We start from the raw sequence: 15,651 nt of genomic DNA, 5'->3' as shown, positions 1-15,651 counted from the left end.
GGTTGCGTGTGTGTGTGTGTGAATGGGAGCCTACCTGGGATGTATGTGTGTATGATTGGGAGCCTGCTTGGGATGGGTGTATGTCTGTGTGTGAATAGGAGCCTGACTGGGATGTGTGTGTGTATAATTGGGAGCCTGCTTGGGATGGGTGTATGTCTGTGTGTGAATAGGAGCCTGACTGGGATGTGTATGTGTATAATTGGGAGCCTGCTTGGGATGGGTGTATGTCTGTGTGTGAATTGGAGCCTGACTGGGATGTATGTTTATTTATTTATTTATTTATAGATTCTTTTATACCGCGGTACGTATAGACATACATCACCTCGGTTTACAGTGAAACAATAAATTAGCAACAGGCTTTACATGTAACAGTTAAAAAAAAAACCAGTAAAACATTTAACAGCAACAGGCTTTACAGAAACAAGGGTTTTAAAGATAATATGTATACATCATTAAATATCAAACAATAAAATATAAATAACCATGTATTTGCAGGAGCAAATTAACTGTCAGCAGCGAGACCAATGTCACATTGAATACAATAGCCTAAATTGAGTGTGTATGATTGGGAGCCTGCTTGGGATGTGTGTATGTCTGTGTGTGATGGGAGCCTGCCTGGGATGTATGTGTGTATGACTGGGAGCCTGCTTGGGATGGGTGTATGTCTGTGTGTGATGGGAGCCTGCCTGGGATGTATGTGTGAATGACTGGGAGCCTGCTTGGGATGGGTGTATGTCTGTGTGTGATGGGAGCCTGCCTGGGATGTATGTGTGTATGATTGGGAGCCTGCTTGGGATGGGTGTATGTCTGTGTGTGAATGGGAGCCTGCCTGGGATGTCTGTGTGTGATGGGAGCCTGCCTGGGATGTATGTGTGTATGATTGGGAGCCTGCTTGGGATGGGTGTATGTCTGTGTGTGAATGGGAGCCTGCCTGGGATGTCTGTGTGTGATGGGAGTCTGCCTGGGATGGGTGTATGTCTGTGTATGATTGGGAGCCTGCTTGGGATGGGTGTATGTCTGTGTATGATTGGGAGCCTGCCTGGGATGTATGTGTGTATGATTGGGACCCTGCTTGGGATGGGTGTATGTCTGTGCGTGATGGGAGCCTGCTTGGGATGGGTGTATGTCTGTGCGCGATGGGAGCCTGCTTGGGATGGGTGTATGTCTGTGTATGATTGGGAGCCTGCCTGGGATGTATGTGTGTATGATTGGGACCCTGCTTGGGATGGGTGTATGTCTGTGCGTGATGGGAGCCTGCTTGGGATGGGTGTATGTCTGTGTATGATTGGGAGCCTGCTTGGGATGGGTGTATGTCTGTGTATGATTGGGAGCCTGCCTGGGATGTATGTGTGTATGATTGGGACCCTGCTTGGGATGGGTGTATGTCTGTGCGTGATGGGAGCCTGCTTGGGATGGGTGTATGTCTGTGCGCGATGGGAGCCTGCTTGGGATGGGTGTATGTCTGTGTATGATTGGGAGCCTGCCTGGGATGTATGTGTGTATGATTGGGACCCTGCTTGGGATGGGTGTATGTCTGTGCGTGATGGGAGCCTGCTTGGGATGGGTGTATGTCTGTGCGTGATGGGAGCCTGCTTGGGATGGGTGTATCTCTGTGCATGATTGGGGACCCTGCTTGGGATGGGTGTATGTCTGTGCGTGATGGGACCCTGCTTGGGATGGGTGTATGTCTGTGCGTGATGGGAGCCTGCTTGGGATGGGTGTATGTCTGTGCGTGATGGGAGCCTGCTTGGGATGGGTGTATGTCTGTGCGTGATGGGACCCTGCTTGGGATGGGTGTATGTCTGTGTATGACTGGGATCCTGCTTGGGATGGGTGTATGTCTGTGCGTGATGGGACCCTGCTTGGGATGGGTGTATGTCTGTGCGTGATGGGAGCCTGCTTGGGATGGGTGTATGTCTGTGCGTGATGGGACCCTGCTTGGGATGGGTGTATGTCTGTGCGTGATGGGACCCTGCTTGGGATGGGTGTATGTCTGTGCGTGATGGGAGCCTGCTTGGGATGGGTGTATGTCTGTGCGTGATGGGAGCCTGCTTGGGATGGGTGTATGTCTGTGCGTGATGGGAGCCTGCTTGGGATGGGTGTATGTCTGTGCGTGATGGGAGCCTGCTTGGGATGGGTGTATGTCTGTGCGTGATGGGAGCCTGCCTGGGATGTCTGTGCGTGATGGGAGCCTGCTTGGGATGGGTGTATGTCTGTGCGTGATGGGAGCCTGCTTGGGATGGGTGTATGTCTGTGCGTGATGGGAGCCTGCTTGGGATGGGTGTATGTCTGTGCGTGATGGGAGCCTGCTTGGGATGGGTGTATGTCTGTGTATGACTGGGACCCTGCTTGGGATGGGTGTATGTCTGTGTGTGATGGGACCCAGCTTGGGATGGGTGTATGTCTGTGTATGACTGGGATCCTGCTTGGGATGGGTGTATGTCTGTGCGTGATGGGAGCCTGCTTGGGATGGGTGTATGTCTGTGCGTGATGGGAGCCTGCCTGGGATGGGTGTATGTCTGTGTGTGATGGGAGCCTGCCTGGGATGTCTGTGTGTGATGGGAGCCTGCTTGGGATGGGTGTATGTCTGTGTGTGATGGGAGCCTGCCTTGGATGTCTGTGTGTGATGGGAGCCTGCTTGGGATGGGTGTATGTCTGTGAGTGATTGGAGCCTGACTGGGATGGGTAAGTATTTCGCTGCCCCAGAGGTCTTGCAGTCTAACAGGTAAATTTTAAAAGGAGTGCGCGTGCACCCATAAAAGTGCGTACTGCGCACACGAGCAAAGATGCGCTTAATTTTATCTCATGTGTGCAAGTCACGCATATCATTTAAAATATCCCTTCTGCGCGTATGTGTGCAGCCTTTATGCGCACAAATGATCATAAGGGGGAGGGAGGGAGTGAGAGCCTCTATTAGAGATACAATCTGACACCCTATATATCTCTCACTGTAAGAGGGGCACTTTCAGCTCAGGGTGGGTTCTGGGGGGGGGGAGGCGGTGTTACAAGGATCTACAGACCCTTTGCCTTAGGCAGACCAATGTAACACTGTCCGTCTGTCCCCCCCCCCCTCCCGGGGCAGTGTCAAATTGTGTGTCTCTCTCTCTTCCCCACCTCCCCTCGTTGTTGAGGATCCCTCTGGCTCAAAATCTCGAGGCTTGAGCCTCATCAGGACCATTAGTAAAGTTACGCAGCTAACGTGGCGCGCGTTGCCACATGCAGCCTTTGCAAAGTTTGGGGTTACGCGCGCAAGTCTTGGCCCCACCCTGGAATGCCCAGGCCCCGCCCCTTTTCTGTCTCCTTATTCTTGACGCGCACACAGGGATGTACGTGCGTGCTTCCCGGCTTCTTAAAATTTGCGTTGCTTACGCGCGGCCCACGTACGAGTGATATGGGGCCGTTTTTGTGCGAGCAACGCTTTTAAAATCTACCTGCCTGGGTTCCATGCAGTGAGGTGCATTCAGCAGAGTGCACAGGTTTCCTTTTTTTTTGTGCACAAATGTTACTCCCAATGCAACAAGGAGTTTTGCGCGCAACGTACATGTTAAACTATGCATCCTGCCTAGTGCCCTCGCATGGAAATCCCATGCAAATGAAGGCATTAACGATTACTCCCTAATGCAGAGAAATGCGCTGGCCTATCTCGGGTTTTCTTAGCAGTGGAAGTTTTACTCCTGGTCAGAGGTGGATAAAGTTTCCAGCACTTGTTTCAGTCTATGGGCAGAAGCTGAAATTCTGACATTGGGACCTGTAATTGGAATTTATGTGCATAAAATGTGGGGTTTCAGTGCCCAAATATGTTTTATATATTACAAAAACCGCTTTCTGCGCTGAAAGCATTTTTGTGCACATAAACTGATAGAGCATCAGTGAAGCCAGTATTTGCATCCCACTGATACACCTTACGAAAATCACTTCACATTCCACCGCCTCACCTACTAACTTAGGAGTCAATGTAATAAAATGTGGGTTAAAACTGTGTGCTGAAATTCAACATACAACTTAACAATTTTTTAACTCCTGATGCAGTAAGCTACTGGTTTCCTAATTCATCGGGAGTTTAAAAAGTGCACTGACTGTGGAAAATGTGCACACAGACCCGAGTCAAAATGCACGCTCAGCACAGGCTGAATTCACATTTTAAACTCAGGGGAGAGGGGAAGTCTCTCTGCCATGACCTATGAGCCCAAAACATGATTTGTGCAAATATGATTCCTTCTCCACTCTGACTTACAGCAGCTGTTTCTCAGGAGATCTTGCAGTCTGTTTTAATCTATTTTAGATGGTTTTGTCACTGTAGGTTTTTGTTTTCAGGATTCAGAATTTTGGGAGGGTTCATTGGGTTAAAGAAAATTATGTAACCTATAGAACATCCTTGTGGTGTAGATTATTGTATGCATCTTTGGTCTTATTTATACTCTAATCATAGTATAATATTTAAGATCATTATACTAAATGTTGTTTATTGAAGGGGTATATGTGTTTTTGCACATATATATACACATACACACACAGTATCTTAAATTAAGGTAAGTATATATAACTTCTTTAAAAGTTGTAGACTAGCCAGGAAGCTGACACTTCACACTCTAACAGGGTCATTAATCAAATCGCGTTATGGCGCTTTCGCATGTGAAAATGTCCTTACAAATATTCTCTAAATTAGACCCAGAGTCTCCAGGTTTTCAACCTGAGAGTTCCCAGTTTCTCCAAATCCAGGCACATTAAAAAAAAAAGCAAGATGTGATAATGTAGCAGCGTTTGCCCAGCACCACACGGAAGAGGAGGAGGCAGTCTTTCCTGCATGCACAGCTGTGCAGATGTAGGAGCACACCAGGGAATTCTCTGGATGCGGCCTGGACAATATAAAAAAAAACATCCGGGGCCTGTTGTGGAACTTAGAAGGAGTTGCCGTTTCAACATTTACTCACCTGATGTGCAAGGTTTTTGCTTCGGTTTCTCTTGGATTTATATCAGCTTATTGAAGCGTTTGATGGCCACCATTAATGAGAATACCTTCAGCTACACGGAAGCAGCTGTGAATGCTGTTCTCACAGCCACGCCATTCTTTGAAGACTCAGTGACAAATATTGTGCCTTCAGTCTCTTGGACTGACCTTATAAATACTCAGAAACGTCTTACTCGTGCAGAATTGCACTCCTCTACCCTCATAGAGTACTGCCGCGTCCGCCGGATTCCCAGGGGTCTCCGCATACAAAAGGAGCCCAGGCTACACACTGATAACCCAGCATTTATTACACGTTGGAACCAGATACTGAACAAGTGTTCACTGGACTTAATGGTCTTAATCATTGAGTCCAACCGCGATCTTCAGGAACAACTGAAGGAAGAGGTTGTTCAGAAAACTGATATCCTGAAAAACGGATTGTCCAGTGAACTCTTTGATGAACAATATATTGAGTTTCAAGAGAATCTCACCAAGTTTCGTTCTGATTTGAAAGCAGTGAAATTCAGCAAATTTTTACGTGACGAGACTGACTATACGTCTGGCTACGTTTACAAATGGATGAACCAGAAACCGTCAAAAAAAGTCACCTTCGCCGAGGACTCATCCTCCTCAGGCGACTCCACGGCAGAGGATCAGCCAGCTCAGCGCAACCAGGGACCCCGAAGGCGTGGCAACCCCCCTCGAAATGTGACTTCAGCTTCTGCGATACAGCCCAGCCGAGATCAGGGACAGATACCACCTCAAGATACCACGGGTTCACACTCTTCTGTTGCATCTCGTTATTCCTCAATTGCGGCCACTTTTTTAGACTCGGGCCACCCACCCCCACGGGACACCCGGACTCGACCTCGGGGCACGACCACACGTCCGCAGTATACACAGAAACCGGCTCGGGTGACTCGGTCACAAGCAGATCTGTGGCAATAAATCTGCAGACAGTGTTTAACCTATCTTCACGCCCTCTATCCACCTCAGAGACTAGGGTACTACATCGAGGACTCTCGTTTGTACCGACTATAAAGGGAGACATGTTTGATTTGTTCATACATCTACATCGGTTTTTCCGCCGATTAAAACTTAAGCTTTTCTTTGCGGATTCACCATCCACAATGGACTTGTCTGTTGTTCACCCTAAATCGAGATGGTGTCCGCCGGCACCCGGTGATGTATCTCTAGGTGCTTTTGAGCGCTTGGTGTGCAGAGATGTTCGGTCTATTTGCGCTAAGAAATGTTATGCTAGATATAACCTGTCTAGGGATGATTTTCATGCGATTGAAACACTAGCTAGAGACCCCACTATTGTCATTAAGCCAGCAGACAAGGGGGGGGGCTATTGTGATACAGAACTGTGAGGTCTACCATGCTGAGGTTCTCCGACAGCTTAATGATGTATCCTATTATAAACTATTAGCCACTGATCCGACTGAATCCATTCAAGGCATAATAAAAACGACTGTTCAGGCGGCCTTTGATCAGCATATGATCACTAGCAAGGAGTATAAGTTTCTACTAACACCACACCCGGTCATGCCACTTTTTTATACCCTTCCAAAGATTCACAAGTCTCTGGAACAACCCCCGGGTCGTCCGATCGTCTCGGGCATAGGGTCTCTTCTGGAACCATTGTCACAATTTGTTGACGTGTTCTTGAAACCTTTTGTTCCTCTGATAAGATCCTATGTCCGTGACTCGGCACATTTAATTACCATTCTTGACCAATTGGAATTTCCCCAGGAACCATTTTTTCTAGTGACCTTAGACGTAGTATCTTTATACTCCAATATTCCGCAGGGCGAGGCATTGATCGCTATTTCACAAACATTGGACACGCGCCCCTTGCCACACCGGATCTCGACATCTTTTTTGATTGAGCTTTCTGAGATTGCCTTGACAAAAAACTTTTTTCAATACCAAGAGTCGTTTTATCAGCAAATTAAAGGCACGGCTATGGGTGCCACAATGGCCCCTAGCCTGGCATGTCTATTTATGGACAAATTTGAAAGAGATTTCTTATACTCTTCGGAATGGGCCGGCCTTATTCACGAATGGCGACAGTACATAGATGATGTGTTCCTCATTTGGAAGGGCACTGATCCCCAATTTTACATGTTTTTGGACTGGCTCAATTCTCTTCATTCCCATATTCAATTTAATTTTTGTCTACATGCCTCAGAAATCGCATTTTTGGATGTCCTGATATTGGTGGCTGGGGGCAGCTTCCACACCACATTGTTTAGAAAAGACACCGATCGCAACACCCTTCTTCAATATCAGAGCTGTCATCCCAGGCCCTTAAAAGATAATATTCCCACGGGACAGTTTTTGCGGCTACGCCGCCTCTGTTCCTCTCGACTGGAATTTTTTACACAGGCACAGGGTCTAATTACTCGGTTTCTGGAACGGGGCTACCCTTCTCGGGTTGTCAAGAAAGCCTTTAAGAGGGCACTTTATACACATAGGGACTGGTTATTCCTTCCCCCCACTGAGTCGGATGAAGTTGTGAACAATTGTATTTTACCTTTCTCCATTTTGGGGAACACCATTGCCACTATGATCCGCCGCCACTGGAGGTCGCTGGCACTTTCGGAGTTGTTGCAAAGTCCCCTGCGTTTCACTTTTCGGCGGGGCACAAACCTTCGTGACAGGCTTGTACATGCAGCCTCTTTTTCACACACGGCCTACTCTACGGCTGATTCTCCCATGCATGTTACACATAGACCGTGTGGACACTGCAGTATGTGCTGCCACACTGAATTGTCTACAGGGTTCATTCACCCCTCTACGGGCCGGCTGTTTAAAATTCGTACCTCATCCGTTTGTGTTACAAAAGGTGTAGTCTATGTCATCAAATGCCCCTGCCCCCTACTGTATGTCGGGAAAACTACTCGGATGCTTAAGACCCGTATTATCGAGCATTGCTCGAACATCCGTTTAGGTAGAGCAGACGAACCCCTGGTAACACATTGGCTGGAACGCGGCCATTCCATTTCTGGTCTCTCCTTCTCGGTCCTCGAGGTGGTTCGCCGTCCCCCACGGGGTGGCAACTACCCCGAGGTGCTGGGTCGGAGGGAACAGAAATGGATCTTTACTTTGGATACAGTTTCTCCTAAAGGTTTAAATAAGGATATTGAGTGGCACTTGTTTAACTGAGTCCGGAATTTGGCTGCAGCATTCAACTTTGACAGCTCTCGCGAGAGTGTCAGCTTTCGCGCCTTTCCCTAGCTTTAAATGGCTGTCAGTCTTGAGGGCGCTTGCGCTCCGTTGTACATCTGAGAAGGTATGTATGTTTGCTCTTGGAAATTGTTTGGCCATTTTTCACCACCTTATGAAATGACTATATATCATTTTGTTTATATTCTAGACTTAAATGTATACGCTGGTCCCTCCCGATGCAGCCTAGCGAAACACGGTCCGTGTCGGGGGATCGCTCTAAACTATGTGCTATTTAATTTATGGAGTTGCCGTTTCAACATTTACTCACCTGATTCTGCTTTGAACTGAAATAAAAGTTCTTTTGGAATATTTGGTGGTGATATAATTTATCCTGCACCAGTGTACTTGGTAACTGAAATCTCCCATTATTACTGCACTACCAGTTTGGTCAGCTTCCCTGATTTCTCTTAGCATTTCACTGTCCGTCTCATCATTTTGGCCAGGTGGATGGTAGCATACTCCTATCACACATCACATCACACATCACACACACACATCACACACATCACACATTTAAATCCCGCTACTCTCAGGCGTCGCGCGCCTAAGGAGCGCAACAAAGGGGCCTGCCCCTTTGTGCGCCCCTTCGTGCAGCCCCGGAGGACCTTACTACCAGCCACAGCTCCAACGTACCATAGCACACAATGTTTGCCCTCTACCTCCGGTCCTCCGTCAGCACTAACGCAGCACCATCACAACACAAGAACAACCTGCTAAAATGGCTCCTACCTTCCCAATACCTATACTACAACATAACATTTCATCTATAGGTAAATCTAACATACCATTCTTACCATCTACAAAACAATCTAAACGACAGATCCTACATCGTAACCTTAAATCACTCACCCCAATTTTGATAACACCTATCACCCAACTCTTAGGCCTCACCCTATTCTCACTGTCATTATTCAATGCTCAATCTTTATCCAAGAAATCTCTAATCCTTAACGACTATCTCCTCGACACCAAACCTGATATATGTGCCATAACGGAAACATGGCTCAAACCCACGGACACAGCAATTATAAACCAACTTCCCACCTCAAACTATGACATCTTCTCCATCCCCCGTCTGAAAAAAAGAGGAGGAGGACTCCTACTTGCATCTAAAAAAGACCTCAGTCTCACCCTACACCCATTCACTTCAAAGTCTAAACTAGAAATTGGTTTCTTCACCTCGGAACAATTACAAATACTACTTGTCTATGCACCTCCAGGCTTCCTTGAGACAGACCCCTCCCCCCTAGTAGAAATAATCACAACCCTAATCAAACTGGACGCTCCAGCAATCATCCTAGGAGATTTTAATCTGCATGTGGACAATCCCACCCTCTCACCCAGTTGCGAATCCTTTCTCACAGCCCTCTCAGCCCTGGGTTTTAAACAGATAGTTAACAAAGCCACACACAAAGCGGGACACACGCTGGATCTTATCTTTATTAATTCAAGCATCAAACACTCTTCGCGCCTCAAGAGCAAGAAGGTCCCCTGGTCTGATCACTCACTTATCTCAACTTCATTCTCATTGAAAAAATTCTCCACCCCCAAGGGGCCCTTACCATCCTTCCCTTACAGAAGATCCTGTTCTACAGAGGACCTTAGCTCACACCTAGCCTCCCAACTACCATCCATTGATCTTTCAAATCGGAACACAGCTCTCCGGCTCTTGGAACGCCATCACTGATTCCATAGCTAACAAGTTATGCCCACTAGCAACCAAAAAACCATTGCCAAACGCATCCAAAAGGCAACCATGGTTTACAGAAGAACTAAGAAAGCTAAAGCAAAGTCTAAGACAGAAAGAGAGCGACTGGCGCAAATCCCCTAGCACCCATTCACGATCCATCTACAAAGCCTCACTCCACCAGTACAAGTCTACTACCTCTAAATGCAAAAGGGACTACTATGCATCCAAAATACATCACTTAATCTTCGACGCAAAAGCCCTCTTCGCCTATGTCTCCAATCTCACCAAAATCAACCCACAGGAGATTCCAAACAACCTAGCACAACCCAAAGCTGAAGAACTTGCTCTTCACTTTCACAATAAAGTCAACAGCCTTTTAATACAACTGCCCACAATCCCCACCAACCCCACTTTGTACCAGTCTCTTCAACAGTCATCCATCAATAACAATGGTCTGGAAACACTTGAACCCATCTCTATCTTAGAGTTACAAACTCTTTTAAGAAGAATGAAACCTTCCTCCCATCCTTTGGATACCATCCCCACCAAACTGCTTCTGGCTATCCCTGACTCCATCGCAAAATCTTTAACGGACATCATAAATTGCTCACTCACCCAAGGTCTATATCCTGACGACCTCAAATTGGCCTCCATCAAACCTCTACTTAAAAAACCCAACTTGGACTCCAAAGACCCTAACAATTTCCGACCCATCGCCAATCTCCCATTTATAGCCAAGATTCTAGAAAAAGTTGTCAACACTCAACTCTCCGACTACATTGAAGAAAATAAAATCCTATTCCCATCACAATACGGATTTCGCAAATCATTGAGCACAGAGTCCCTCCTCATCTCTATGTCTGACTTCATCTTAATGGGCCTTGACAAAGGCCAATCCTTCCTCCTGATTCTACTAGACCTATCAGCTGCCTTTGACACGGTCAACCATTACACTCTCATTTCCATTCTGGCTTCTATAGGCATCTCAAGCACCGCACTCTCATGGTTTAAATCTTTTCTTTCCAACAGAGGCTTCAAGGTTAAGATACAGGACAAAGAATCTTCAAGAATGGACGCTCCCATAGGAGTCCCTCAGGGCTCCTCCCTGTCACCTACCCTCTTTAAACATCTATCTCTTACCAATCTGCCAACTCCTCTCCAACCTCAACCTCAAACATTTCCTTACGCTGACGACATCCAGATCGTGATACCCATTAAAGAGTCTTACACAAAAACACTGAATCACTGGGAAAACTGTCTCTTCGAAATTAAACGCCTCTATCTAACCTAAACCTAGTACTAAACTCCTCTAAAACAGAACTACTATTCATCTCCCCAGATAACAACAACTCCATCTCTAATCTTCCAACCACCCCCACTACTACACATGTGAAAGATCTAGGAGTGTTAATAGACAACCGGATGAACCTTAAAGCTTCCATCAACAGAACCACCAAAGATTGTTTCTATAAACTTCAAGTTCTGAAAGAATTAGACCACTCTTCCACACTCAAGATTTCAGAACCATCCTTCAAGCTGTCATTTTCTCTAAGATCGACTACTGTAACTCTATCCTTCTGGGCCTACCCTCCTCCTACACTAAACCCCTACAGATGTTACAAAACGCTACGGCAAGATTACTGACAAATTCCAGGAGGAAGGACCATATTACTCCAATCCTAAAAGATCTCCATTGGTTGCCGATTCATTTTAGAATCCTCTACAAATCTCTTTCCATAATACATAAAACCATTCATCAACACTCCCCACTCGACTTACAAGTCCCTTTCCAAAAGTATAACTCCTCCAGACCAACCAGAGACGCACTCAGAGGATCCCTCCAAGTACCCCCAGCCAAAACTACTAAACACATCACTCTAAGAGATCGGGCCTTCTCAACAGCCGGCCCCCTTTTATGGAACTCCATCCCACCAGACCTCAGACAAGAACCCAGCCTCCCAATCTTCAGGAAAAGACTTAAGACCTGGCTGTTCAAAAAAGCATTCCCGGACACTGATTAACCCCTGCAGCCTGTTGAACTACCTCCCATTGTAAAAATGTTAATTTAATGTAAATATCTCTATCTAATGTTATCCTCTCCCTTTCTTCTCTACTCCCAGTTCTAGTACCTTGTTATTTGTAACTGCTTCCTCCTCACTAATAGGTTACTCATTTGTTCTTTGTACACCCCTGTTCTATGTAAACCGGCATGATGTGATTGTATCATGAATGCCGGTATATAAAAATTTTAAATAAATAAATAAATAAAACATCACACACACACATCACACATCACACCTACCCTCAAAGAACTCCACTGGCTACCCATCACACAAAGAATCCATTACAAAACACTCACCCTCATGCACAAAAAAATACACAACAACAAAATGAACTGGCTAAACAACGCAATACATCCACACCCCACACAAAGAACCCTCAGATCCACCAACACTGGCCTCCTAGCCATCCCCAATCTCAAATCTGCACACCTCAACGCTACCCGCAAACGAGCCATAACAATAGCGGGCCCCACCCTATGGAACACCCTCCCCACCTGTCTCAGAAATGAACCATCACTGCAAACCTTCAAAAAACACCTTAAAACATGGCTGTTTTTAAAAGCCTTCCCACCCGACCCTTAACCTGCCCGAACGCAACACACCTCATCCCATACTCAGTCTTCTCACCCCCCTGAATCCCTCACTCCACTACCTCCCACCCCACCTTCCCCCCTCCCTTCCCTCACCCCCCCTCCCTCCTTTATTCCTAAATTACTTTACCAACAAGTCCCTAATCCTAAATATATTTTATCAACAACACATTCATGTACATATGTTATTCCTATAACCTTTTGTTATATCCTATAACCTTTTGTTCCATGTACTACTGTTATAATCTACCTTATAAATGGCCTGTGACCGACGGCCCGCAAATGCGCAGTAGAGCGCAGCTCTACTGCGCATGTGCGGGCAAGGATGTCGATCAGAAAAAAAAATGGCGGTGGGGCCGCAGGAGCGGGAGGAGAAGCAGCGGCGCCGCGCGCGCGCGCGGTGCCGCTGCTTCTCCTCCCCAGATCTGCCGGCAGATCTCGGGGGGGGGGGGGGTGTCACTCCCGCGCCCCCCCCCACCGAGATCTGCCGGCAGGAGCGGGAGGAGAAGTAGCGGCACCGCCCGCGCGCGGTGCCGCTACTTCTCCTCCCCAGATCTGCCGGCAGATCTCGGGGGGTCACTGCCGCGCGCGCGGGAGTGACCCCCCCCGAGATCTGCCGGCAGGAGCGGGAGGAGTTAATGGAGCCGGGTGAGGGTTGCGGGAAGTCGCGCTTACGGCGCCGGGAGGAAATGGAGGTGGGTGAAGGGAGGGAGGGAGGGAGGGAGAGGGGGACTGAGTGAGTGGGAGGGAGGGAGAGGGGGACTGAGTGAGTGGGAGGGAGAGGGGGGACTGAGTGGGAGGGAGTGAGGGAGAGGGGGGACTGAGTGAGAGGAGAGGGAGGGTGGAGGGGAGGGGGTGGGGAGGGGGGGGGTGAAGAGTGAGGGGAGAGAGAATGAGGGGGAGGTGAGAGACAGAGGGATGTAGCCCGTTTTAACGGGCTTTACGGCTTGTATGTTATAATTGTTTTTTGGTTACCATGTTATAATGTAAAATAGGGCGGACTACGCCCTATTCTCTTGGTTATCTGGAAACCGATGTGATATCTCGATTGAATGTCGGTATATAAAAGAAATAAATAATAATAATAATCACTATATTCTTCCCCAACATACAAAGGATTTCTACCCATAAAGATTCAGTTGTGCATTTAGTCTCATGCAAGATGTTTATCCTGTTGGACTCTATGCCACCCGAACATGAAATGCCACCCTGCCACCAACTTGTTCCTCTCTGTCATTGCGATATAATTTGTACCCTGGTATAGCACTGTCCCATTGGTTATCCTCCTTCCACAATGTTTGTGAGATGCCAATTAAATCTATGTCACCATTCACTGCTATACACTCTTAACTCTCCCATCTTACTTCTTAGACTTCTGGTATTAGCATACAAACATTTCAAAGTGTGTTTTTTGTAATAATTATGGATTTAAATCTTTTAATATTAACTTATGCATAGTTTATTTCTCAATTTGTTATATTTAATATGTATTTACATGAGCTAAAATACTGACACAGGGGATAGGTTCTTATGAATAAATCCATATGATTAATTCTAATGAATGATAATTACTCTTATGCTTGTTAACATAAGACATGATCTGCATTTTGTAATCTCTTCTAATTAACACAATAATTCAATAAAAGTGAAAGTGTTCACAATTAATCTTCCTTGTGAAGGCCAATTACAGCACATCCACACAATAATTAATTGACAACGCAGAAAATGCGAAGAAACACGCTGCGCTGGTGAGACAGGCCAGACATTAAAGGCAAGAATCAGTTTATACTGATTCCCAGATTAACCAGCACAGGGAAGAGCAGACCTAGAACGCCATGGTGGGGCAGCACGTTTCAGAACCAGGGCACCGCATCAATCACCTAATTATCAGGATAATCAAAGGACAATTTAAAGCAATCCAGGAACACAAGCCTTTTGAAGTTAAAATGATCAGACACTTTGGAACTGAAAAAAAGAGGACTCAATAAAGACTGAGGTTTCCTAACACATTATGAGTCATAAAATTATACTGCCTGTCACTTTCTGATCACTCATCAATCCCCCCCTCACCCCTTCCCTCTATTGCTGGAACTGAGTTACAATTCACTTACTGCAAACACATTACTTTATATTTCCTGGTCAAAATGCTATGTTTTTGCTCATTTGAATTCTAATCTGAAGAAGTTCTCCAAAGCTATTCAAAAATGTATTGTTAGTCCAATAAAAGAGTATCACTCTATGTTATATATATATATATTTAAATTTATTTATTAATATGTATTTATTTATTAATGTTTATTTATTTATATTTATTTCTGTGCATTCAAGTGGACTAACATGGCAGGCAAATTACTTTATTCAAAGTATAAATTAGATAACCTAAAACAAAAAGCACAAACTAGAAATAAAAGATTATTTTTCATAATAAAATAACACTGCTGCAGAGGAGGAGAGGGTTTACAGTTTTTACAAAAAATCAATTGTGAAAAGAATAAACATTTTCAAATGTCTTTTTCCCTTTTTAGGTTTATAGATCATCTCTCACCCAAGGCTATAAAGCAGTTTATTGTGTTTTGATTTTAAAGTGGTGGTCTCAGTGAGCTTCTCTTGTCTGGAAATGCAAGCCCGATGGGATAGCTGGCACATTCCATTTCTGAATTATTAAAGTATTTAATCTGAGGTGTTTTGACAACAAATATTAATATAGTAAGACATATGCTGTTCCTCCAAATCTGTTTGGCATTATGTTTAGATATCAGTATGCCCCGATAACAGGATAAGCATTGCCTTGCACTCATTGAACTTCCCCTTTTCTTTAAAATCATTCCTGATTTTACTAGATGATTGTAAAATAGTTACAAGAAATCAGTGCGCTTGCAAATGCCTGAAAAAGTGGCGGAACAATTTAAAAATCTTTACTTGTTAGCCTACTCTCAAGACTGGGAGGGGAAGAAGGCTTATGAGAATGCCTGTGTGCATTTTCAATCTATGACCGGGGTTAACGTTGATATTTGGGGGAGATCCACCTACACACGTGTGCGATCCGTAAAGTAAGCTCCACTGGCTCCGCGTGCAACTTCTCACTATCCTCTTTGAACTGCAAGCAGACGAGATTTTGACACTTTC

The sequence above is a fragment of the Rhinatrema bivittatum genome, chromosome 4 (genome assembly GCF_901001135.1).
Source record: "Rhinatrema bivittatum chromosome 4, aRhiBiv1.1, whole genome shotgun sequence".
In the NCBI taxonomy this organism is placed as follows: Eukaryota; Metazoa; Chordata; class Amphibia; order Gymnophiona; family Rhinatrematidae; genus Rhinatrema; species Rhinatrema bivittatum.
Note: the sequence above shows the minus strand (reverse complement) of the source record.